The sequence below is a fragment of the Protopterus annectens genome, chromosome 8.part1, assembly GCF_019279795.1.
Source record: "Protopterus annectens isolate FY-2018-M chromosome 8.part1, PAN1.0, whole genome shotgun sequence".
NCBI classification, from domain to species: domain Eukaryota; kingdom Metazoa; phylum Chordata; order Ceratodontiformes; family Protopteridae; genus Protopterus; species Protopterus annectens.
The window spans coordinates 335044526-335069400 of NC_056742.1; the positions used below are offsets into that span (position 1 = coordinate 335044526).

The 24875-nt window shown below is 46.7% G+C and overlaps 1 protein-coding gene across 4 annotated transcripts in view; it reads right to left on the minus strand.

Annotated features, from left to right (window-relative positions):
- NFAT5 (nuclear factor of activated T cells 5) overlaps positions 1 to 24875 on the minus strand; it is a 1437387-nt gene that overhangs the window by 1098413 nt on the left and 314099 nt on the right. The gene's annotated exons all lie outside the window — the stretch shown is intronic.

Below are 24875 nucleotides of genomic sequence, written 5' to 3' on the forward strand. Positions count from 1 at the left end.
AGTTGTTCCCTGGTAAGCGGTGCCACAGCCAAGTCACTGTGATTGTGTTGTTGTAGTGGTGGTGGCTGCGTCCGTGCCTCGCTGGTTGTTACCTTGCCACTGGCGTCCCCTGTAGGCACCCCTGGATTGGTTTCTGCCTCTTGAACGCCTATTCCTGCCTCTCTGTGTCTTAGAGGAGTCCGGAAAGGACCAATTCTTGGAGGGCCAGTTCCTGCTAAACCTTGGAGGTTGAACCTGTAAGAAATCTTTCACTGTTTGTACAGATTTCGCCTTCTCTTCCATCTTTTTTAGTACCTGCTGTGCAGGGGAACCAAATAAATTGACTTTGTCCATGGGTGCATCCAAAAGCTTTGACATGGTCTGGTAATGGCTGCTCTTTCAACCATGCATGTCTCCAGATAACTGTGCCAGTCATGGCTGATCTAAAGGAAGCCTCCAGTGCATCATAGCCACATTTTAAAGAATGGTTACTAACCTGCTGTATGTTATGTGCCATTTCCTGAATATATTTTTTATCTAAAGATTCTTCAGAGGACAGCTTTTTAGTTAACTGGTCAAGCATAAACTCTTGATATTGAATCATATGAAATTGGCAGTTCAAAGCCCTAGCTGACAAAGTAGCAGAGGTGTAAACTTTTTTACCCCATCTCTCTAAGGACCTGGATTCCCTTTCAGAGGGGAGGGGGTTTCTAGTAGATGTAGATGCTACAGCTTTAGGGCCCTGGGAGATAGTCTCTGGATCTGCAAAAGGAGCCTTGTATAAATGGTGATGAGTGTCCGGGACCCTGTAGAACCTATCGGGCTTAGCAGGGGCCGGAGGTAATGAATCAGGAGCAGTGCAAGCATCATTAAATGCATCATCTACAACAGAAAGAACTGGAGGTATAGCTAAAGGCCTATGTTGTGGCAAATGTAGAAAGGTTCTGAGCCTTTTTCTGGAGTCTGAGAAATCTTGGCCCTGCCACTGAAATTGTTCCCTCATAGCATGCAAGGTTTCCCCAAAGGAAAATTCCTCAGGTGGAGAGGCTGAAGGAATGGACTCTTCAGCATCAGAGTCTTCGTAAGGGGAATAAGGAGCCTCAGGCGGGTCTGTATGTTCTGAGTCATCAGAGGAATCACCTGTGGATACTGGCTCAGGGGGCTCTGCTCTGCTCTAGGCCTCTTCTCTGGAGGTGGATGAGAGGTCCTGTCTGGATGAGGCTGGGATCCACGATCCTCAGCCAAAGAAAGCATATGGGAACTGGTGCTGGGCCTGTGAGAGGGGGGTTTGGCAGGCACCGTTTTTGAAGCTTTGGCTGCTTTAGCCCTGGCAAAGGCCTTAATAGACATGGCTGCAGGAGGCCTAGCAGCTCCACGTGCAGGGGTTGAAATATCCAAGGGAATAGTGTCTGATAATTCCTGAGAAACCGCAACAGAAGGTTGGATTTCAGAAGCCGATTCTACCAGGTTAGAAGAGGCCTCGGTAGAAGGCATGGCTTCGGCTGAAGAAAGAACCGCTTGCTCGGTTTCGGCCAAAACCGAGACACTCGCGGTTTGCTTAACCGCGGTTTCAGACGAAATCGCGGACCGCGAGTGTCTGTCCTTTTCTTTGCGTTTTTTGGTAATTTGTGTTGTCGGAGGATCCAACGGCATAATATAGGCAAAATCAGAGCCGAAAAACTGCTCAGCAAACTCCGACCGACGTCTAAGCGTCCGTCGGTTAAAAGAAGCACAGGCTAGACAAGCTGCTACGTCGTGGTCTGGGCCTAAACAAGGTAAGCAGTAGGAGTGGAAATCTTTATGAGGTATTTGTTTCCCACAAGTTAAACAGTTATTCACTTTCTCTGACATCGGCTGAGGCAAGAAAGAGTCCCCAACGGGGTACTTAGCTTTTTAGAAGTCTTCGAAGTAGTATTCGGTAGTAGTAATCTCTGGATCTGACCGACCGGCACTTGCGAACAGCTTCTGCTTCGGGTGCCACGCGGCAAGAAAGACTGAGGAAAATGGCGTCGGCTGTTGCCTTTATACCTGAAAAACTGCAGCGATGACGTCGGGTGAAGTGCGACACCAGCCGAAGCCAGACCCAGACTTTGGAATCCGGCCGACCGAAGGGCTGCCTGACGATAGGACTACCCATTTGTAAGGACTGTAGATGCATCCTTGAAGGACATCAGGGCAGGACAGTCAGGCAGTGCCACAACAGTGCTGGTAGGGCTTCTCCTAGAAGGGTTCTCGGGATCCCTGCTTTTGCACACCCCCTCTGCCCCTAGGGTGGCATCTACCATTGAATCCCCTGTGCTGCGGAAGAGGATTCTTGAGGAGTGTCCTGAAAGGAAGAATGAGTCCTCCAGAACCAAAGCTTCTTACTGCCCACTCTGGCTCTTGGAAAAGGACCTCCAGGGAGTAGAAAACCTGATCCCTATCGCAGAAAGAGTCTTGCCTTCCTGCTCACTAAGGGTTAAGGTTTCCTTAACAAGTGGTCCAAACAAAGTGGAACCATCACAGGGGCATTAGTGAAAGACTCCTTAAAGGGTTGCCCAAACTTGCAAAGGCAAAGCCAGGCATGCCATTGGATAGCAATGTCAGTGCCTGCCGCTCAAGAGGTGGCCTCCTCAGTATTGGAGATCAGCCTCATTGAAGTATTAGCTAAAGGCATGAGAGTAGACAGCCTCAGAGAGACTAACTTGAGGCTCTCTGGAGGCAACAACTCTGACAGGGAAGTGGTAAGCTCCAAAACCAAATCCATCTGAAGCCGGGTAAAGTGGGCCAAAAAATTAGCTACTCTCAGACCAAAAGTAGCTGAGGCAAACACACACATTCCAAAAAATACAGTTGTGTACACTTATTATAAATGTAGATGTTTGAGTGTTTTCACTGTTGCAGTCATCACTTGTGGGTTATCCCTGCTGGGTAGCCCTCGGTCGGCCTGAATACCAGAGTCAAGCTTTTCCCCTGCGCGGGCTGCTGTCGCCTGGTATAAAGGAGAGCAGCCGGTGCCATTACATCAGTTTTTCTTGCCCTAACCTGTCAGAGACCCTTGAAGGAAATGTTTTAAGGAGCCTCTGGTGGCCCAAGGCCACAAGAATGACCGTTAATCTCCAAAAAAGGATAAGATTAAAGGGGCAGGTGGGAGGGAAAATAGGACTGCAACAGTGAATACACTGACATCTACATTTATGGTAAGTGTACACAACTGTACTATGTTCTTCGTGTTTCACTGCTGCAGTCATCACTTGTGGGAGGATTCCCAAAGCTGAGGAAGGGGAGGATGGAAGCATGAAATTCCTAGGATTGAGCTAGCATTCCTTGCAAGACTGCGGAGGTAAAACCTTCCCAAGCCCTGGAGAACAGAGGCAGGTGGTAGTGTTTGGTGAAGATGTGGACTGAGGTCCAAGTGGCAGCTTCCAGAATGTCCCTGGTGGGTACTCCTCTAAGGAAGGCAGTGGAAGTAGAGGCTGCTCTAGTGGAATGTGATCGGATAAATTTAGGAGGAAATTTCCATTAGTGTAGCAGATTTGTATGCAGTGAGATATCCATTTTGAAATTATCTGTTTGGAGATGGGCTTCCCCTCTTTCTCTGGGGCAAAGCCAACCAACAGTTGATCCATCTTCCTAATGGACTTTGTTCTGTCCAGGTAGTATCTTAACTGTCTGTGCACATACAGTGTGTGTGCAGAATTCTCTCCCCTTTATTCGGAGGGTTTGGAAAAAAAGGTGGGGAGATGTATAGCCTGGTTTACGGTCACATCTGATACTACCTTTGGCATGAATGAGGGATTTAGTCCTGAGAGACACCTTGTCTGCATAGAAGATAATGAAGGGTTCAGTGGCCATGAGTGCTTGAGGTTCTGAAAACCTTCTAGCTGAAGTAATAGCAAAGAGGAAGGCAGTCTTCCAGGAAAGGTGTTTTAGGTCTGTTGATGCAGCTGGTTCGAAGGGAGGCAATGTCAGTTTTTCTAAAACATAGTTCAGGTTCCAGGATGGAGTGGGTGTCCTTCTAGCAGGCCTAATGTTAGATACACCTCTGAGGAATTGTTTAATCAAAGTGTGAGAGAAGACAGGCTGTTCAGCATGAAAGTGTGCTGAAATGGCTGAGGCGTGGATTTTAATGGAGGAAAAGAAGAGACCCTTGTTAAGTAGCTCCAGTAGGTAGTCAAGAATAAGTGGGAGCGACGTCTGGGAGCGGCTGAGACCTTTTGATAGGCACCAGGAGTTGAATCTCTGCCATTTCTCTGAGTAATATTTCCTGGTGCTGGGCCTTCTGGCTTCCTTAATAATGTCTAGGACCTGCTTGCTTAACTGTGGGTTATCCCTGGTCCCTGGAGGATAAGCCTTGCAGAAAGTTCGAGTGTGTGCAGGTTTGAACGCATAACCTCCCCTCTGGCTTGTGTCAGGAGGTCTGCAGTTAATGGCAGTGGCCTGTAAGGCTCCTTGGTCAGGCTGAGCAGCAAGGGGTACCAATGTTGCCTGGGCCAATCTGGTGCTATAAGGAAGGCTTTTGGTCTTTCCTGCCTTATTTTGAGCAGTACTCTTGGGAGTAAGTGAGGGAGGGAGGGATGCATAAATGAAGTGATTAGTCCATTGGAAGGAGACAGCATCCACTTTACAAGCTAGGCAGTGGAACACCCTGGTGCAGAATTTGTGCAGCTGACTGCTGTGTTGCGAGGCAGAGAGGTCCACCTCTGGTGTCCCCCAGGCTTGGGTGATTTAGAGGAATGCCCCCTTTTGGAGTTTCCACTTGTGGGAGTCTAAGTAGTTTTTGCTTAGATGGTCTGCCAGGGTGTTTACTCCTGGGATGTACTGGGCTAACAGGTGTAGGCCCATGGAGGAGGCCGTCTGCCTGAGGCTCATGGCTAGTCGGCAAAGAGGGTTGGAGTGTGTCCATCCCCCCTCCCCCGCTTGTTTATGTACCAGATGACTGTGGTATTGTCTGCTTTTATGAGGAGGACACCTGGTTTTAGGTTATTTTGGAAGGATGTGCTAGCCTTGTGAACTGCTATCATTTCCTTTAGATTGATGTGGCAGTGAAGGTGTCTGAGGTCCCAAGAACCTTGGGTGCACCGAGTATCTAAACCAGCACCCCAAGCTAGGTCTGAGGCATCTGTGTTGACAGTCTGGCCTTGTGGTAAGTAGGTGAAGGGCAGGTCCTTGTTCTGAGTGCAGGCCTCTGCCCACCAAAGAAACTCATTCCTTATGTATGGAATGAGGGAGACAGTGGTCTCCATAGATTGAGTGTGTTGGCACCAAAGGTTCTTTAGTTACCACTGGAGTTTCCTCATGTGCAGCCTGGCCAGGGGAATCATCAGAATGTAGGATGACATGTAACCCAGTGCTTGCAGAATTTTCCTTGCTGTGAGTTTTTTTCTGAAGCTAACTGGGAAAAGTAATTTGGCAGACAGCATTGTTTTTCTGGTGAGAGGAAGGCTGTTTGGGAGGCTGTGTCCAGGAGTGCGCCCAAGAAGGTGATCTGCCTGGAGGAGTTTAGGTTTGACTTCTTCCTGTTGACAGTGAACTCTAGGGAGGTTAGGGTTGTCTGTACAAAGAGCAGGTCCTGTAGTAACTTCTCTTTGTTGTCTGCTTGGATTAGGCAGTTGTCCAGATAAGGGTAAATCTGGTTGTTGTCTGCAGAAGGCAACCACTGGGGCCAGGCATTTTGTGAAGACCCTGGGAGCTGTAGATAAGTCAAAGGGTTGTGCAGAGAACTGAAAGTGTTGTGAACCTGCTCTGAAGCTTAGGTATTTTCTGCAGGACTCCCTTATGGGTATATGAAGGTAGGCATCCTTTAGGTCTAGAATGGCTAGCCATGCATTTTTGCCCAACATTGGTAAAAGGTTTTGAAGAGTTAGCATTCTGAATTTTGGGACCTCTAGGAAGGTGTTTAGAGTAGACAGGTCAAGGATGGGTCGCCAAGTGCCTTCTTTTCTTGGCACTAGGAAAAGTCTGGAGTAAAAACCTTTTCCTGCTTGCTCCTGTGGCACAGGCGCCACTACCCCTTGAGCAGGGAGTATGTGCATTTGGCTTAATGCTTATGCCCACTGATTTGGGGGTAGATTTGGGTAACCTGTTAAGGCTGGGACTTGTTGGAAGGTAAATTTGTAGCCCTGAAAAATTATTTTTAATACCCATTGGTCCTTTGTTACAGACAGCCAATTTTATTTGTAAAGGGATAGCCTTCCTCCTAACCTCTGATGGGAGGGGAAGTGGGATTCATTGCACATTCTTAGAGTAGTGAATGGACTAAGTCCCTGCTGTGGGAGTGGTGGAGGGCCACTGCTTAGTTCTTTGCTAGCCTTGGTTTTGTGGTCCAACTGGTCTGTCCCTGGTAGGCCTCCCTTGAACCTGTCTATTGGGGGCTGGGAAAGACCAGTGCTTAGAGGGAAAGTTTCTGCTGAATTTGGGAGGTTGAACTTGGATGTCTTTTACTGTTTGCATAGATTTAGCTTTATCCTCCAACTTTCTGATTACCTCCTCTGCTTTTGAGAGAAACAAGCGGTCTTTATCCAGGGGGGCATCAAGTAGTTTTGATTTTACAGAATCAGGCAGTGGCTGTTTTTAGCCACGTGTGCCTCCTAATGACTGAACCTGCCACAGCGGCCCTACTTGAGGCTTCTATGGCATTGAATCCGCAGTGCAGGGAGTGTTTAGCTACTTGAGAAGTAGAGTGCTTAAGATCTGCTAACTCTTTGGAAGTATTAGTGTGAAGTAAAGATGAATTTTTTTGTTTCATAAGTTCTAAAGTGTGCTGTTCATATTTTACCATATGAAACTGGCAGTTAAGAGCTCTAATAGCCAAGGTTGTGGAGGTGTACACTTTTTTACCCCATCTGTCCAGAGCACTTGAGTCCTTGTCAAAAGGAATTGGATTTTTAGATGAACTAGCCATGGCCCCTTTGGGCCCCTGTGTGATGACCTCTCTGGGTCTGCTGCAGGGTTTTTAAACAAGTACTTATGTGAATCAGGCACCCTGTAGTACCGGTCAGGTTTTCTAGGAGCAGTGGGGGCAGGGTGTCACACGTGAGGCTAGATTCAATGAAATCATCATCCACCATGTCCAGAATAGAAGAGATGGCCTGGGGTCTGTGCTGAGGAAGATCTAGAAACTCTCTTGGTCTTTTCTTAGACTGAGGATAACCTTGGGCTTCCCAGTGGAAATGCTCTCAGAGTGTGCATGGTTTCCCCAAATGAAAGTTCCTCAGGGAGGGGGAAGAAAGAATCGATTCCTCTACATCAGAATCCTCAAAGGAGGTGAGAGGTTGTTCCTCATCTGAATCCAGATAGTCTGAAATTTCAGAATTCGGTTCTAAATGAACTTCAGGAGAAGTATCCCTTTTGCATTTAGAAGGAGTGGTATGGCTACCTCTAATGAAAGTAATGAGCTCCTCCGCCATTTTAAGTAACTGTGTCCGAGGTGGTTGAGGAGTAAGATGGCAACTAGAGACCGTTTTATTTGGGGTGGTCTTGCTTTTAGACCTTAGTAAATCCTTTTGTCATTGGGATGTGGCAGTCGGAGGCGAAGACATAATTTTTTGCCGTGAATCGGTTGCGCGAAGAACCTCCTCAGAAGCCGGTGCCTGTGTAGTGGCTCCGGACCCAACCGAAGCGGAGACAACTGAGGCATCGGATAATAAAGCATTCACCAGCAGCATACAGGACTCCGAAATGGTCTTGGTAGAGGCCTGCGAAGGGCATCAGAGGCTACACGAATGTGCCTCACTGAATTCCTGAGAACTAACAACTAGCTTCTGGGGCAGGTCATCCGAAGGCTCAAGTTTGTGTGGTCTGTCCCTTTCTTTATCTTTTCATTTTTTGGGAATATCCACAGACTGCTGACTGACGGATGCCATTTCGTAATGTGAAGAACTACTTTTCAGCTCTATGGCAAATAGTCCTTGACTTGAAAAGTGCGCAGAACTGACAACGGGTGACATCGTGGTCTGGGTCTAGACAAGTAACGCACAAGGTACGTGTCAGTGTGGTATTTGTTTTCCAAAGTGGAGACAATTATTGACTTTTTCGGACATCGGTTAGTGCAAGAGAAAGGTCCCCAAATGGGGTACTTAGCTTTAGTCATTTTCAGATTCAGCTTCTACTCTGGCAACGAGCGACCGGCACACATGCAAAATACTTTTTCTTCAGGCACCACGGCAAGAAAGACTGATGTAATGGTGCCGGCTGCTCTTCTTTATACCACGGACGACCTGACGTCAGTCCACAGGCGACAGCACCCCACGCAGAGAAAAAGCTTGACTCTGGTATTTGGGCCAACAGAGGGCTACCCAGCAGGGATAACCCACAAGTGATGACTGCAACAGTGAAACATGAAGAACATCGGTGGATTGCCTATGACTTCCTGTTCGGCGGATGGACCCAGGAGCTTTGTTTAGCTAGCTCCTTCTTGGTAGCAGCAGCCACCATGATGGCATCGACAGGGACCCCTTTGCTCCAAAAAGACCTATCCTTAGGAGGACTGAGAATTTGTCTGCTTCTTGGGCACAGGTTCCACTATGTCCAGGTCATTCCAAGTCCTGCTGGCGATAAGGTCCACAATATCAGCAGGGTGGAAACCCAGGTAGAAGAAGGGCTAGTACCGAATGCCTTCAGGAACACTGACTCTTCCGAAGATGGAGTTGGGGATGATCATCTGCCTCTCTGCTTGAGAACCTCTAGGATGTCCTGAAGGACACCTCTTCAGGTGGAAGTCTGGGGGACCCATCTCCCTCCTCAAAGTCCTTGTCCTCAGTGAGGGACTCTTTAGGGGAGTCCAAATGCCTCCAGTTACAAGTTGTCTTCTGAGGGGGTTCCTCCACAATGGGCTCAGGGAAGGATTTAGAAGAGATGGGTACCCCAACTGGGGCAGGGCCCATGTGAAGGCAAGCCCAGGAGGGCTGACCCTGGATGGATGATAATGATGATGCCTCAGCACCCAAACCCAAGAAAGGCTGGGGAGGACCTTGAGAAGAAATAGAGGAAACTGCCAAGCTGGAGATGGTTCTCTCCATCACACGGAAGGCTGACACACTGGACAAAGTCCCCCCCCCCCCATCCCTAGCGGTGGGGGCCATCTGGGAAGGGAGAGGAGACCTGGATGCAGACCAATGCCCAGAGACAATATAGACCCCGAGCTGTCCAGTGCCAAAGCCCCCAAGGGAAGGAAGCGGTCTGAAAAATCCAGACCAAAATCCACCCCTAGGGAACTCACACCGACCCCTCAGAGACTAAGCCCACTCTCAACAGAGAACTGCAGAACAGAGCTGGCCAGGGACCCTGACACTGTCAAGAAGGGGGGGGGGGAATACCCAAACACCATCAGCTTTTCACAAGGAGTCTCCCAATCCTGATATTCCAAAACCTGCTGGACTGGAAGAGGAGAGTGGAGTCCTGAAGATGGGGAGGGTTCCCTAGCTACCTTGGCAGGGGATGGCAGCAAGCCCAACTCGATTTGGGCCTTCAGAAAAGCTCATTATCCTATCCACATCTGAGGGAAGGAGACTTCTGGAGGACCTGAATGAGGCTGAACAGTGGCCAGATCTTGCCGGGAATCTGACCTTGGATCCCACAAGTCCTATTGCTCGGACTCTGATCCAACCTCCTTCTCCTGGAAAACTCAGAAGCAGAACCCTCAATAATAACAGGATCCGACGGAGCTATCAGATCCAACAACTTGGTAAGATCCAAAGGCTTGGAAGCTGTGCCAGATGGATCGGACAAATTGGTCTGATCTGGGGACAGCTTACTTCTACTCCGATCTGAAGGCCTCCGATCTGCAGAAGCCTTGAATCAGAGTGTCTGATGCAAAGCTTTCAGAGCGATAGACCTTGGATCTGAAGCCAAAGAGGCTGGGCTCTGATCCCAGGTCTGCGATCCAAGAGTCTTGGCTCTTTCGAAAGAGAAGAGGACGACCACCCAGGAAGGGGCAGTCTCTTCTTAACCTCCTGCAAGGGTTTGGACAGGGAGTCTGAAGGCAAAGGACCACCTGTGCCAAACCTTTCAACAAAAGTTTGTTTCCATGCTCTACCTGATGTCCTTTTTAGTTCACAATAAATGAACAACTTTTCAATTCTGAAAGACTTTTTTATGTCAGTATAACACCAAAGTGGTCTATGGACACCCAAGGTATGAAGTAACTTTTCTCTCTCATTTTTGGACTCTGGAAAGAAGACATGGAGATGGACAGCTTCTTTAAGTAAACATGAATACCACTGTAGGCATACAAAAAGGATTTGGTCTCAAGAAAAAAACTATATCCTTCTGAAAACTGAAATAAGGCTGACCCACCATGTAAGAGCTTGTAACTCAGATACTTGTTGCTCTGACCTCTGCAAGAAAGTAAGACTTTTCCATATCAAGAACCTCAAATCAGCCTGATGAGCTCTTTAAAAAACAGCAAGAGTTAGTTGTTCTAACACAAAGTTAAAATCCTAGAGAGGCGTCTCATGTTTTCTAGGCCTCTTGTGCAATGCCCCTTTCAGAGACAGCTTCACACAAGCCTGCATTGAAAGAGCGAGATCCATAGGTAGACATGCTGAAGTGGTCAAAAAATTAACCTTGATAGTGGTGTAATATAGGCCATAGAAAGGTAACTCACAAAACTGTAAAACCAAAGAAACACTAGTCCTGGATGGGTGGTGGGGAAGTTGCTGGCACCAACCAGACAGCCCTTTCCATTTGCTAATATATGATTTTCTAATAGCAAGCTATCTTGCCTTTATTAGTATCAGATATATGTCCTCAGTAAAGAGGCGTCTAGGACCCTAGAACCTAAGTAGTCAAATGAAGTTATTTGGGGGTCAAGATATATCAAACACCCCTGAGGTTTTCAGAGGAAATATACTTTTTTTCCCCTGATGTTCTGCTGTAGTAAAATTTATCATGAGAGTTGCCCCAGTAGTAACGGAAGAGGGGGATAAGAACAATAAAGGTAGATTTGTGATAGCAAGGGGTTATCGGCAGGAGATTGGGATTATGCTGGCATGTACTTACATTCCTTCTTAAACTACTTTTATGGAGTCTAGGAAAATTCTGAGAGATAAACTTTCAGTAGGGAATATTTATGGGTGGGGACTGGATACTGATTTGCCTTAGCAAGGAGTGTAAGATATGGATCTAGAATGGGAAATAAAGAGAGTAGACTCCTAAGAAATATAGGAGAATTGTTGGCATGTCAGTTCATTAGCAGCAGCTCAATTTGTACAAAGTACAATAACTGAGCTAGACTGGAGAGAAGTTATTTCACAGCAACATGTGCATTTAATTAAAAGCTTTGAGACCCATCCAGTAACTAAATCAAATCATTCAGAATCCTCTCTCTCCACAAGACATGACCACCGCTACAAACCATTGAAAAAATTAACTGGCTACTGGTGAAACAACATGCTGACTTTCTACTTGCCTCTTAACTATATATAAACTTATCAAAAATGGCACCTTCCCTCGACAAGCTTCCAGACTATTCAGAGATGCACCAACATACAGTCTTAAACACCTTAACCAATCATGTCCTCTCCTCCAAACCCCAAAATTAAGCTTCACTGCACAGATCATGCTTTCAGTCCTTGGTCACAAACTGTGGGAATCGCTCCTTTCTTTTCATAAAGATCATTCCTCTTACACCATTTTCTATTTACAAAAGCACATTTCAAGACTCTAGGAAAATGCAACTCCTACCTCTCTGATCACCTAACTTAACCTCTCTTCATCCCCTTCTTCTAATATCAACTTTGATTTCCACTCTGCTTACTAAGGCAAGTGTATATTGTTTTCTCACTCACTCTCTAGGTGATTTATCTGCTGCCTTTATTTCATCAAGCCAACTATGATATTCACTTTCTATATAATATTTGTATACACTGCATTTTATCATTTATTCTGTACATAATGTCATTTAAATATTGTGTATCTATCATGTTTTCCTAGGCTGAGGATGAAATGGGTCCAGTGGGATCAGTGTTAGACTCTGGTTAAATTCAAAACAAATGAATGAATGAATGAATAAAAACAGATATTTGAATTCCTTACTGTCTCAGTGGAATTTTGGGATATCTGCTAAAGTAATCCAGTACTGCCCAGCTTTCAAAAGCTCAGACTCCACACTCCCTCTCTCTTCAGTTGACAGCTGATTAGCTATGATATATGAAAGAGAAGCCATCAGCTGTCACAGGGAGTGAGTGTTCAGGCTTTTTCGCTTCCACAAAGGAGGACAGGAAAGTACCAAAAGGCAGAATCATCTAGCAAGTGTGAATTTGCAAACAATCACAATACCATATAAAAACCAAATCCAGCAATAACCAAACCAAAGAGGTTGAAACCCACCCCCAACCATGCACAACCTGGGGGATAATGGCTAGCTGCTGCCACTGAGGCAGTGAGGAATTTGAACACAGTACAGTTGCGAAAGTAAAATTACCATAATAAAAAATGATGGACTCACCATGATGTTCCATCTGCATTGCCTATTTTCATTCTTTCTCAACTGTTGGGTTTGGATCTGACCCTCAGATCCAAATTGGCAGCTTCTTCTAGATCACAAGATTCTTGAACTCTTGAGCTCCTCTCTTTATCCACAATGTCCCATCAACCCAACATACCTCAGATTTAGTTTGCTGCCCAATATGTCTAACTGCCCAGTGGAAAATAAGAAAAGAATGTAAGCTGGAGCTCAAACTAGGAACAGAGGTTCCTCCAATACTCTTCAATCTCTCCAGGGGTAGATCAAGGAGGGGGACAGGTGGGTGGGAAGTTGAGAAAGAACGAAAATGAACACAGAAGTAACATTATGATGAATAAGTAACTTTTTAATCTGATGTTGTCCATTTTCGTTCATTCCTCAACTGTTAGTACGGAGACCCCAGCTACCTAAATTCTGGGAGGACTCTAAGATATTCCGGAGCATCGCCAAGCTAAAGGTTACTCTTCCCCTAGAGACCAGATCCAGATTGCATTGAGCAATAAAGTTACAAGGATTACCCCAAGTTGCAGCTGCACAAATATCATTCAAGGAAGTTCTGAACAAAAAGGCTGATGAAGCTGCCATACAAGCCCACTTTTTAATAAACAAAGGTAATACAATCAGTTCATCATTTTCAGAGCAATGTTGGACACTAGTTTGCCTAGTTTTGAATCAGAAAAGGAAACGAACAATTGCTAAGACTTTCTTAGGTCCTTAGTTCTGTAAAGGTAGAAACAAATGTCTGTGCACATCTAATAAATGTAAAACATACTTGCCTTTGTTCGAACACTGGAAGATTAATGACCTGATTAACATAAGACCCAGAAACCACCTTTGGTAAAAAGGACGGACTGGTTCGTAGAGAAACCCTAACATTGTGAAAAACTAAATAAAGAGGCTTAGAGGACAATGCTTGAAATTCAGACACTCTTCTGGCAGATGTAATAGCAACTAAGAAAACAGTTTTCCAGGTCAAAACTTTTACATCAAATTTAGCTGAAGGTTCAAAGGGAGGTTGAGTCAAAGTATGCAGTATGTTTAAATCCCAAGGTGGGATAGGATCTTTTAAACGAGGTCTAAGTAAAAAGGTTCCTCTTAGAAAGGCTTTGTAAAGTGTAGAGGAAAAAAGTGATGTTCTTGCCAAATCGTTCCATCTGTGTTGTTAATCTTCATTCATTCATTACTGATGGGTGTCGGTTACGTCCTCGAAACAGAGTCAGCCGTTATAAACAAGCTCATACCAGCCAAAAAACTCTCGAGCTAAGCTTTTACCCATAGTGACCCTCTCCATACTGCCTCAGATCGAGTTTGCCCATAAGGAAAGGACAAATTAGAGAGAAAAGCAGAGGCGTTTTCTGAGCAACTTCCTTATCATAGGATAGGACCAGCAGAACCTCCAAGAGTCTTTTGGAGGGGGATGGTGGGTGTGTTGTAATTAATGAATGAATAAATATCAACAACACAGATGGAATGTTATGGTAAGAACATAACTTCTTTATCTGAAGTTGTTGATCTTCATTCATTCCTTACTGATACGACAAGAGTGCCTAGTTTCCTTGTTTCCTGGGAGGCACTATGGAAGAATATTCCTGAGTACCACTGAACAAAAGGAGGCTCTCCCCCTGGAGACCATATCCAATTTGTAATGTATGATAAAGGAATGAGGAGAGGCCCATGTTGTTCCTGCACAAATGTCATCCCTGGAAGCACTTGCATGGAAAGCAACTTTTAGTTATGTACTCACCATAACTTCAGATGTTTGGGATCCATCTCGCCTACATTCTGAATGATGGGTCCGGAGCCGATCCCTCGGCTCCGACTCGGCACGCTTATGCCAAAGAGCGAAGTCTCTTATTGGCTGAGCTTACTATATCCCAGGATGCACCACCAACAGTCCCCCAGATCTAGTTTGTCCGCATACATGCACACATGCATACCCTGCTTATATAACATCGTCAGATGAAACAAGATAAAAACAGTGGAGCTCAAAACCGTTCTATCTCTTCTGATCTGCAAGGCAGGGAGAAGGAGGGTGGGTATCAGGAATGTAGATGGATCCCAAACATCTGAAGTTATGGTGAGTACATAACTAAAAGATGTTATGTGATCCTATCTCGCCTACATTCTGAATGATGGGACAGCGTCCCTAGCACCTGAATCCTGGGTGGCTCACTGGAAAACACTCCTGAGTACCGTGGAACCAAATGAAGCTCGTCCTTTAGATGCCACATCCAATTTGTAGTGGGAAATGAAAGTGTGCGGGTTGGACCAAGTAGCCGCAGCACAAATTTCCGAAATAGCAAGCTTGGAATGAAAAGCTATAGAAGTAGCCATAGCTCTGGTAGAATGAGCTTTGATAGATGATGCGAGTTGCTTATTTGAAGAATAGGCCTGAGTTATGCAATCTCTGATCCATTTTGAGATTGTAGCTTTTGTGATGGTTTGGCCCAATTTATTATCTGAGAAGGACACAAACAACTGGTCTGACTTACGAAGTTGCTGGGTCCTGTCTAAATAGAATCGTAATTGCCTGTGAACATCCAATTTATGGAGAGTATATTCTGCCTCATTAGAGAATTTTGGAAAGAAAACTGGTAGTTCTAGGGATTGTTGAAGACAGAAACTAGAGCAGACCTTTGGGACAAAGGATGGATTAGGCCTAAGAGATACTCTATCTTTGTGGAAAATCAGATATGGTGTTTTAATAGACAGGGCTTGAAGCTCTGAGACTCTTCTTGCTGAAGTAATAGCCACTAAGAAAGCCGTTTTCCATGACAGATATTTTAATTGCATGTAGCAGCCGGTTCAAAAGGGGGAGATGTTAATGCGCGAAGCACTAAATCAAGATCCCACGGAGGTGCAGGATGAAAAACTGGTGGTCTTAACAGACTCGCACCTTTAATGAATGTTTTGCATAGCCTGCTGCTCATCAAAGGAGGATCCGTAGATTCATGGAATTTAGAAATAGCAGCTAGTTGAACTTTAATAGTTGAGACAGAAGATCCCTGATTAAATAGGGATGTTAAGAATTTCAAAACTTCTGGGACAGGAGCAGTGATAGGGTCTAAGCCCTTGAGTTGAGCCCAGATAGCAAACCTCTTCCACTTACTGAGGTACAATTTGTTAGTGGTGGGTTTATGGGCGAAGACAAAATGTGAACAACTTCCGGGTCTAGTGTGTGGCTTCTGACTAAGGTCGGAAGTGGAGGAGCCAAGCTGTCAATTTCAGAGATTGAAGAGACTGATGCCAATGTCCCGACTGATGGATTAGCAAATCCGGGATCAGGTCTAAGGTCCACGGATCGTCCACTGCATGCTTTTTCAGGTAAGGAAACCATATCTGACGAGGCCAGTATGGGGCAATCAGAATCATTGAAGACCTTAGCTGGGAAGCTTTGTGAATGACTTTGGGAAGGAGTGGGATTGGAGGAAAAGCATAAAGCAACCCTGTTGGCCAGGGTTGAGCTAGAGCATCCATGGCCGGTACTTCCTGATGTGGAATCAAAGAGAAGAATCTTTGGCACTTGGTGTTCTGTGGAGTCGCAAATAGATCGCAGCACGGCGTCCCCATCTTTTGAAAACCTGGGCTGCTACTGTGCGGTTTAGAGACCATTCGTGAGGAGAGAGAATTGTCCTGCTTAATTTGTCCGCCAATACATTTGACTTTCCGGGATGTGGGTCGCTACCAAGAAACGGTTGGTAGCTACAGCCCATTCCCACACTCTCATGGCCTCTCTGCAGAGGGGATACGATCTGGTCCCTCCTTGTTTGTTCAGATACCAAACCACCGACATGTTGTCTGTGTGGATGGCGATGATACCCTGAGGAAGGAACTTGTGTAAGGCTTGTAGGGATCAGTACAGCCCTCATCTCCAACACGTTGATGTGGAGAAGAGCTTCGTCCGGAAGCCAGGAGCCCTGAACTAGCCTGCCCAGACAATGCCCCCACCCTATCTGGGAGGCATCTGTCGTCAGGGTAACCGCTGGAGGGAGAACAAAGGGTTTGCCCTGATCTAGGTTGGATGTCTGAAGCCACCAGCGCAGGTCCTTTTTGCATATTTCCGTAATCATGATGAGATGATTGAGTGGGAGATCTTGAAAGGTCCATTGAGTTGATAAGAGCCACTGAAGAATCCTCATGTGTAACCTTGCTAGAGGAACTAAAAGTACCGTGGCAGACATTGAGCCTAGAACCTGTAGGACCATCCTGGCTGGGGCTTTGGATCTCGAGATCAGAGCTTGCACTTGGCCCTGTAAGGTTCGGATCCTTTCGGCAGGAAGAAAGACACGCATCAATCTTGAGTCTATCTCTGCTCCTATAAACTTTATGCGCTGAGAGGGCAGCAAGACAGACTTTGACCAATTGAATGTAATCCCCAGGGAAACACCCAGGAGATGGTGGCTTTGAGGTTGTCCATAAGTAGATGCCTGGTGGTGGCAGTCAGGAGCCAGTCGTCGAGATAGGGAAACACTTGGAATCCAAGGCTCCTTAGGTGAGCCGTCACTACTGCCAAACACTTGGTGAACACCCTGGGGCTGTGGTGAGGCCAAAGGGCAGAGCACAAAATTGGTAATGACTGGCTCCCAGGCTGAAGCGCAGATACCTTCTGGACGCCTGATGTATCGGTATGTGATAATAGGCGTCCTTGAGGTCTATGGAGCACATCCAAACATCCTTCTCCAACAACGGGAGAATGGATTGCAACGTGACCATTCGGAATTTGGATTTCGACGGATAGGTTCAGTCTGCTGAGATCCAATATTGGTCTCAGGTCCCCTGTCTTTTTTGGCACTAAAAAGAACCTGGAGTAATTTCCTAATCCGATTTGGTCTGTGGGGACCGGTTGGATGACTCCTTTTTGTAGCAGCTTTGAAGCTTCTGCGGCTACTATTTCCCTTTGACTGGGTGGTGGGTCCGGGATTTTCTTGGACGGAGGGGGTGAGTATTTGAATGGGATGATGTAACCTCCGGCAATTATCCGAAGCACCCATTTGTCCTGAGTGATTGACTCCCAGGCTTTTAGGTGCTTGGCAAAACGACACCCGACTGGCTCCGGAGCAGCACAGCCGGGCAATCCCTCATGTCGTGTGGGAGGCTGAAGAGCCACGAAAGGACTCGCGGTCTCCAGAATTGCGGGGCCCTCTGCCGCCTCTGGGACGGCGTCTCCCTGAAAAATTTCCCCGCCCTCTGCCTCTGGACGGGGAATCTTCCTGCTGTTGGGAGAAAAACTTGCGAGATTTCCGGAACCACATTTTCCCCCCTCCTTTGGCCTTGGGGTAAGGCCGAAAGGGAGTGGAATAACGGGCCCCTACGGCAGATAACGTTTTTCCCTCTTGCTCACAGCGGGTAAGGGTGTCTTTCACCTTGGGTCCAAACAATGAGGACCCATCAAAGGGAGCGTCGGCGAAGGAAGACTTGAAGGCCTCCGCAAACTGACACAAGCGGAGCCAGGCCTGTCTCGAGAGCCACGCCTGTGCCTGCCGCTCTACCCGCCCCTTCGGCCGCATAAGATATGAGCCTCATGGACGAGTTAGCAATTGACGTCAGGATAGCCAACTGAGAGCTAACGGATTGGGCTAGCTGCTCAGGTAGGTTACCCGAGAGGGAGTCTGACAACTCCTTGACCAGATCCCTCTGAAGCCTAGTAAAATGTGCCAAATAATTCAGAGACCTTAAGGTAAAGGCCGCTGAAGTCAGGGTGCGCTTCCCGTACCTATCCATACTCCTAGACTCCTTATTAGGAGGATGGATGGACGTTGAAGCCTCTGCCACGTCCTGCTGTGTAGCAGATGCCACCACCATGGCATCTACAGCCACGCCCTTGGTAAGGAACTCCTTCTCGGGGGGAGCAGATAAGAATTTGTTTGGACGAGAAGGGACTGGTTCCACAGTATCCGGGTGTTCCCACGCCCTTCGACAAACTAAATCCAGAAGCTCGTCGAAGGGCGGAGACACCCAGGAGGCGGAGGGCTGAGCCCCAAAGGCCTTGAGGAGCACTGATTCGTCCGCAGAGGGGGGTTTGGACATCCAGCCGCCTCGTTGTTTAAGGATCTCCAAGATGTCTGCAAAGGAGACATCATCCGAGGACGACTTAGGGGACCCCTCTGCATCATCCATATCCGTGTCCGATGTGATAGACTCGGGGGAGTCCACGTGCTTCCTCTTGCACGATCTCTTCCTTGGGGGTTCCTCTGGAGAGGACTCCGAAAAACCCTCAGGAAGGGGGGAACCCCCACTGGGGGTAACCTCAGGCCTCGGGGCTCCACTGGCCATAGACAGGGGGACTACCAAGGATCCAGTCTCCACGCCCAGGGAAGGTGCTGGTAAAACCGGAGAGATGGCCGAAGAGGATTTGGCCAAGGCACTCCTCATGGCCCTGAAAGCCGGACCTCCAGAATCCTGGGAGCGTCCAGTCTCCGGGGCCATGATAGTAGACGGAAGTCCCGCAGCCGAAGCACCGAGGGAGGCTCGGAACCGAGCATCGGTCCCAAACATCACCCTCGGGTCCAGCCAAGAAGTCCACGTACCAAACTCGGACCCGAGGGCCCGGTTGGAGTAAGGGTCGGAGCCGACCCTGAGATCTCCACCGGCTCCAAGAGCACCTGCTCCGACGGAGCCGAAGCAGTCGGAGGAGGAATAGCAATGGGATGGGTCATGGCCATCGGCTCCGAAGCCAACTGGGTCGGAGCCGAAACAATTTTTTGGAAGACTGGGGACAGGGAAACACTTTGGAGCACCCTGTCTATATCAGAATCCGACATTCTCGCAGACCGAGAGGAAACAGAACGGGTTCGAGAAGACCTCTCCCTCGGCCCCAATGGACTAGGGGACCGGCTCCGAGGCGACTCGATGAGAATCGGTGCCGAGGAAACACACACACCAGATTCCATCGGTGCCGAGGTAGACTTCGGCGCCGAGGAGGAAGTGTCTGAGCGGGCGACCCTTGTCGGCTCCGAGCAGTGGAGCCGACGAAGGTGACCCGCCTCTCGATGCCCCAGCCATCGGCTCCGAAGTCCGAGGAGTCGATACTGGAGGCATCGAGGCAGACCGTTCCGACCTCGGCTCCGAAGTCTTTGGAGCCGAAGGAGAGGCCTGCCTAGGTCTCTTGGCAGTCGGATCCGACGGACTGGTCGGAGCCAAGCCCTTTTCTTTGGCAGGAGTAGGAGCGAAGACAAGGCTTCTTCAAAAGAGGGTTTAATCAACCCTTTAAGAATTAATTTATTTTTCCTCTCCTGGAGGACCCTAGAGGAAAAAGCGTGACACACGCTGCATGACTCCTGCAAGTGCTTTGCCCCTAAACAGTAAACACAAAGTAGATGGTCATCAGTAACAGACATCTTGAAAGCACATTTAGTACATTTTTTAAAGCCCGAAGGCCTAGGGGCTTGAGACATAATGCTAACAATTCCTGACAGGAAATTTAATCACTGTAGAATCGGTAAAGACAAAAGCCAAGGCTTACAGACACTGTGTAAAACACAACCTTAAGTGTAAAACCGAACTTGAACACTAAAAGTTCAGTTAGAGAGTTTGACCAAAAAGGCCCTGGATTAAAGTGGGCGCCAAAACAAACTCTACACACTCACACACAATAAATTTCAGTCTCAATCGAACACAATATCAATAGCAATCGCAATAGCAATAGCAATAGCAATAGCAATAGCCGTTAAAACGGCTTTTGTTTTGAAATTTAAGCACAAAACTGAATGAAAAAGTAGTTAATAAAGCTACTCAGCCCAGCCAGCTCGAGACCACGTCCTTGCAGTTAAGCGGCAAACGAGATCTGGGGGACTGTTGGTGGTGCATCCTGGGATATAGTAAGCTCAGCCAATAAGAGACTTCGCTCTTTGGCATAAGCGTGCCGAGTCGGAGCCGAGGGATCGGCTCCGGACCCATCATTCAGAATGTAGGCGAGATAGGATCACATAACATCAAATGTTGCGACTGATCTCGTGAAATGTGCTTTGATCCTAGAAGTTACAGAAACCATAAATAAAGGAAACGCAATCTCTCAACCATTTAGATAAGGTAACTTTGGACACTGACTTTCCCAATTTTCGGTCAGAGTATGATATAAACAATTAATCAGACTTCCGCATGGATTTAGATCTGTCGAGGTAAAAATGCAGTTGTCTGTGCACATCAAGCTAATGTAATGAATATTCGCCTTTATTAGAGAAATTTGGAAAGAAGACTGGTAGATTGTTTGATTAGTAGTGAACTCAGAAACAACCTTGGGTAAAAGGAGGGATTAGTCCGTAGTGATACTCTGTCCTTAAGGAAGACCATGTAGGGACGTTTTATACTTGAGGCTTGTAACTCAAATACATCTAGCTGAAATAATGGCCACCAAGAATAAGGTTTTCCAAGATAAAAATTTTAAGTCACAATTGGCGGCAGATTCAAAGGGAGGGAGAGTCGAGGCTTGTAGAACCATTGTCAAATTCCATGGCTCAATCAATTGTTTGAAGGGGGGTCTGATATGTAAAACTTCCTTCAAAAAGATTTTACAGAGAGTTACAGATTAAGGAGAAGCCTTCAAAACCATTGTGGAAGTTAGAAATTGCTGCCAGGTGTACTCTAATAGAAGAAGCTGCAGCTCCAGAAAGTAGGAGATTAGGTAGATAATCAAACCATCGACAGCAGTGCCGAAAATGGATTTATTCCTTTTTCACAAGACCAAATCAATATCTTCCATTTGCTGAGATACAGTTTCCTGGTGGATAGCTTATGGGAAGTCAAAAGAATGTGACGGACAGGGGAGGACAGGTTGTTCTGGCCGGCAATCAGAGGAAGTGGAGGAAAGTACAGTTTTGTACCTACCATAAATGTAGATGTTTGAGTGTATTCACTGTTGCAGTCATTACTCTTGGGTTATCCTGCTGGCAGGCTACCCGCAGTCGGCCTGAATTCCAAAGTCCTGGTCCGGCATCGGTTGCAGTCACCTCTTCCCTGACGCCAGGGGTATAAAAGATGCAGCCGGCGCCATTTTCCTCAGTTTTTCTTGCCCCAGATGTCAGGTGCCCCCAAAAGGGTAGGCTAAAAAAATACTGATCATAAAAAAGCATGCACATAACCTTCATCTATAAGCAAATACACCACATAGGTTGTATAGAAAAGAGAAGTACAGATAAGTCCCAGCAATGAAAAGGGGGATGGAGGGAGGGTAACCTGGATTGCAACAGTGAATACACTCTAACATCTACATTTATGGTAGGTACAAAACTGTACTATGCTCATCGTGTTTCACTGTTGCAGTTATTACTCTTCGGTTGAATCCCAAATCTGAGGTTGGGTGGCTAGGCCTAAATAGAATTAGGAGTGGCTATGAGGCCCTGCAGAACTGCAGTGGCAAAGCCTGCTCTGAATTTAGAGTAAAGAGGTAAGTGGTAGTGCTTTGTAAAAGTGTGCACTGAAGTCCAGGTTGCAGCCTCCAAAATGTCCTTGGTTGGTACTCCTCTGAGGAAGGCTGCTGCTCTGTTAGAATGTGGCCTAATGCCCTTAGACACTGATTTGCCATGTTGTGAACAGCAGAAACGAATGTAGTGGCCTATCCATTTTGAAATAGTCTGCTTTGAAATAGCCTTTACTTGTGATCCTGCAGCATATGCCACTAAGAGTTGCTCAGTCTTTCTGAAAGCTTTAGTTTTGTCCAAGTAAAAGCATAGCTGTCTGCGTATGTCCAATGAATGCAGAAGTCTCTCCCCCTTATTCTGCGGGTTTGGATAAAAGGTAGGCAAAATGTATGGTTTGGTTCAGAGCCACACTAGACACTACACCTTAGGCATAAATGTTGGGTTTGTCCTTAGAGAAACCCTGCCGGATGGAAAATAATAAAATGTTCCACAGCCATTAGTGCCTGTAACTCTGAGACTCTTCTTGCTGAAGTAATTGCTAGGAGAAGAGCTGTTTTCCATAAGTATTCTATCTCCGCTGTATTGGCCGGCTCAAAAGGAGGCAGTGTGAGTTTTTTCCAAGACAAAATTGAGGTCCCATGCAGGTATTGGTGCTCTCCCTGGAGGTCTTATGTTTTTGGCCCCTCTGAGATACTGCCTTAGCAGTGGATGAGAAAAAATAGGTGGTTCCGTATTGTAGTACGCTGAAATGGCAGAGGCATAGATCTTAATTGATGAAAAGGATAGGCCTTTGTCCAGCATCTCAGTTAGGTATTGTAAAATCTGAGGAATATTTGGTACAAGCGTGTCAATTCCCTGTGCCTGGTTCCAAGCACAGAATCTCTTCCATTTTTCTGCATAAGATTTTCTGGTGTTGGGCCTCATGGCCTCCAAAATAACATCCATAACTGCTTTAGAGAGAGGTGTGTTCTGAAAGTTTACATTATCCGCCATGCAGCCAGATTTAGGGTTCTGAGTTGGCTGTGTAGGATCTGATTGTTTTGTTGGGTCAGCAAATGAGGAATTTGAGGCAATGTCCAGGCTGGGCCTTGAGACAAGCTCTTTAGGACGGTACCAGTGCTGGTGTGGCCAGTCTGGGGCAATCAGGATAATTTTTGGCTTCTCTTGTCTGACCTTTAGGAGTACCTTGGGGAGGAGAGGCAGAGGAGGGAAGGCATATACTGTGAGGGCTTTCCAGCTGAATGAAAGGGAGTCCTCTTTCCATGCTTGTTTTGTGATACGTCCGAGTGCAGAATTTCTGTAGCTGGCAGTTGTGAGGGGAAGCAAATAGATCCATGTCGGGGCATCCCCAGTTCCCTGTTATCATGCTGAAAATTTGTGGATCTAGTTTCCACTCGTGAGGATCCATGAGGTTTCTGCTTAGTTCGTCTGCCAAAGTATTTTTCTTTCCTGGCAGGAATTGTGCTTGCAGGTGTATTTGATAAGTCAATGCAGTGTTCCACAAAGTCATGGTCTGTCTGCAGAGGGGGTAGGAATGTGTGCCTCCTTGCTTGTTTATGTACCACATGACTGTAGTATTGTCCGTCTTTATCAGCAGTTGTCCTGGATGAAGTAGGTCCTTGAAGGCTGTCAGGGCATTCTGTACAGCTAGCATCTCTTTTTGATTGATATGAAGATGCATTTGGCTTGTGGGCCATGTGCCCTGAATACATTTTCCTGTCATGTGTGCACCCCCCTCCCCCAGGCATAATCTGATGCATCTGTTGTTAGTGCCTGCCTGGCTGTGGGTAAAGTGAATGGCTGTCTCTTGTGGTGACAGGCCTGTGCCCACCATCGAAACTCCTGTTGCAGGCAGGGAATGAGAGTAATTAATGTTTCCAGGCTGTGGTAATGTTGAGTCCAAACACTTTTTAGATTCCACTGTAGTTTCCTCATATGCAGTCTTGCATATGGAATTAGTAGAATGCAGGATGCCATGTAGCCCAGAGCTTGCAGAATTTTTCTTGCAGATAACTGGGTCTTTGTTGCCATGTTTTTGAAGTAAGAAATCAGTTGCCTTTGTTTGTCTGGTGTGAGATAAGCCATCTGGGCAGTTGTATTTAAGCTTGCACCCAGGAATATTATCTCTTGAGAGGGTACTAGTTTTGATTTCTTTTCGTTTACTGTGTACCCTAGGTAAATTAATAATCTTTTTACGAACGCCAGATGCTTTAGTAGAATGTCTTTGGTTTCTGCTTGAATAAGGCATTCATTCAAGTAGGGATATATTTGAATTCCTCTGTCTGCAAAAAGCAATTACTGGTGCCAGGCATTTTGTGAAGACCCGGGCGCAGTAGATAAGCCAAAGGGCAGTGCAGAGAATTGGTAGTGCATTGTGCCAGCTATGAATCTGAGGTATCTTCTGCAAGATTGTCTGACTGGTACATGCAGGTATGCCTCTGAGGTCCAAAGTTACAAGCCAAGCCTTCATGCCCAACATGGGCAGAAGTTGCTGCAGAGTCAACATTTTGAATTTTGGAACAGCCAGAAAAGTATTTAGAATAGACAGGTCCAGAACTGGTCTCCAGGCTTTGTCCTTTCTTGGCACTAAGAAAAGTCTTGAGTAAAATCCTTGTCCCTGCTCTTGTTGTGGCACTGGCTGAATAGCCCTCATTTCCACGAGAGATTAAATTTGTTTTTTTGCCTCTGCCCATTGATTGTGTGGCAGGTCTGGCATACCTTTTGCCTTTGAAAGGGTGTGAAAATGGAACCTGTAACCCTGCGAGACTATATTTAAGACCCATTTGTCCTGGGTGATCCTGTGCCAGTTTTGTGAAAAAGTGCTAGCTTTCCCCCTCAGGGTGCTGCCAAAAGGTAAGTGCTTGGCATTGGCAAAGGGAAGTCATTGGGACCGTTTCCTATAAGGCTGTGATTTGTCTTCTCTGCTTTTGGAGGTAGAATCACCCCATTGTTTGGGCCTGTATGAGCCCTGGGGCTGTTGCCTGCCTCTAGGGCACCTGAACCTGCCTCTTTGTGGCCTGTCTGATGCTGGAAAGGACCAATTCTTAGAAGGCCAGTTCCTGCTAAATCTGGGTGGTTGTACCTGTAAGAAATCA